Below are 2,500 nucleotides of genomic sequence, written 5' to 3' on the forward strand. Positions count from 1 at the left end.
CCGATGAAAAAATTTTTTTCAGCCTGGTTTGATATTTATCAAAGGCAAAATAAGCCTGATCGGGACATATGTTATGCTCGACAGGCAATAATTACTTTTCATGAATGAAAAGTAACCTGGGTTGGTAAACATGTTATGCCCACCCGATGAAAAAATTTTTTTCAGCCTGGTTTGATATTTATCAAAGGCAAAATAAGCCTGATCGGGACATATGTTATGCTCGACAGGCAATAATTACTTTTCATGAATGAAAAGTAACCTGGGTTGGTAAACATGTTATGCCCACCCGATGAAAAAATTTTTTTCAGCCTGGTTTGATATTTACCAATGGCAATATAAGCCTGATCGGGACATATGTTATGCTCGACAGGCAATAATTACTTTTCATGAATGAAAAGTAACCTGAGTTGGTAAACATGTTATGCCCACCCGATGAAAAAAATTTTTTCAGCCTGGTTTGATATTTATCAAAGGCAAAATAAGCCTGATCGGGACATATGTTATGCTCGACAGGCAATAATTACTTTTCATGAATGAAAAGTAACCTGGGTTGGTAAGCATGTTATGCCCACCCGATGAAAAAATTTTTTTCAGCCTGGTTTGATATTTATCAAAGGCAAAATAAGCCTGATCGGGACATATGTTATGCTCGACAGGCAATAATTACTTTTCATGAATGAAAAGTAACCTGGGTTGGTAAGCATGTTATGCCCACCCGATGAAAAAATTTTTTTCAGCCTGGTTTGATATTTACCAATGGCAATATAAGCCTTATCGGGACATATGTTATGCTCGACAGGCAATAATTACTTTTCATGAATGAAAAGTAACCTGGGTTGGTAAGCATGTTATGCCCACCCGATGAAAAAATTTTTTCAGCCTGGTTTGATATTTATCAAAGGCAAAATAAGCCTGATCGGGACATATGTTATGCTCGACAGGCAATAATTACTTTTCATGAATGAAAAGTAACCTGGGTTGGTAAACATGTTATGCCCACCCGATGAAAGAATTTTTTTCAGCCTGGTTTGATATTTACCAATGGCAATATAAGCCTTATCGGGACATATGTTATGCTCGACAGGCAATAATTACTTTTCATGAATGAAAAGTAACCTGGGTTGGTAAACATGTTATGCCCACCCGATGAAAAAATTTTTTTCAGCCTGGTTTGATATTTACCAATGGCAATATAAGCCTGATCGGGACATATGTTATGCTCGACAGGCAATAATTACTTTTCATGAATGAAAAGTAACCTGGGTTGGTAAACATGTTATGCCCACCCGATGAAAAAAATTTTTTCAGCCTGGTTTGATATTTATCAAAGGCAAAATAAGCCTGATCGGGACATATGTTATGCTCGACAGGCAATAATTACTTTTCATGAATGAAAAGTAACCTGGGTTGGTAAACATGTTATGCCCACCCGATGAAAAAAATTTTTTCAGCCTGGTTTGATATTTATCAAAGGCAAAATAAGCCTGATCGGGACATATGTTATGCTCGACAGGCAATAATTACTTTTCATGAATGAAAAGTAACCTGGGTTGGTAAGCATGTTATGCCCACCCGATGAAAAAATTTTTTTCAGCCTGGTTTGATATTTATCAAAGGCAAAATAAGCCTGATCGGGACATATGTTATGCTCGACAGGCAATAATTACTTTTCATGAATGAAAAGTAACCTGGGTTGGTAAGCATGTTATGCCCACCCGATGAAAAAATTTTTTTCAGCCTGGTTTGATATTTATCAAAGGCAAAGTAAGCCTGATCGGGACATATGTTATGCTCGACAGGCAATAATTACTTTTCATGAATGAAAAGTAACCTAAATTGGTAAACAAATTATGATTTAAGTAATGCTTATTATAATAAATATATCAATACAATACAGGTATTGGATATGGGAAGCATATTTATTGATTATTAAAATTTTATGTGTAAATCTATGTATGACCACTTTTTGATTCAAACGTACATTTTTTAATTACATTTTTTTTCATGAATGAAATTGGGCCTGGTTTGATAAACATGTTATGCTCGCCCGATGAAAAAATTTTTTTTAAAAAAAATTTTTTTTAGCCTGATTTGATATTTATCAAAGGCAAAATAGACCTTAACGAGACATATGTTGTTATGCTCGGCAGGCAATAATTATTTTTCATGAGTGAAAGGTAACCTGGGTTGGTAAGCATGTTATGCCCACCCGATGAAAAAATTTTTTTCAGCCTGGTTTGATATTTATCAAAGGCAAAATAGGCCTGATCGGACATATGTTATGCTCGACAGGCAATAATTACTTTTCATGAGTGATAAGTAACCTGGGTTGGTAAACATGTTATGCCCACCCGATGAAAAAATTTTTTTCAGCCTGGTTTGATATTATCAATGGCAAAATAAACCTGATCGGGACATATGTTATGCTCGACAGGCAATAATTACTTTTCATGAGTGTTAAGTAACCTGGGTTGGTAAACATGTAATGAAAAATAGGTCA

Source organism: Condylostylus longicornis, unplaced genomic scaffold, assembly GCF_029603195.1.
Source record: "Condylostylus longicornis isolate FDR11 unplaced genomic scaffold, ASM2960319v2 ptg000156l, whole genome shotgun sequence".
Classification (NCBI taxonomy): domain Eukaryota; kingdom Metazoa; phylum Arthropoda; class Insecta; order Diptera; family Dolichopodidae; genus Condylostylus; species Condylostylus longicornis.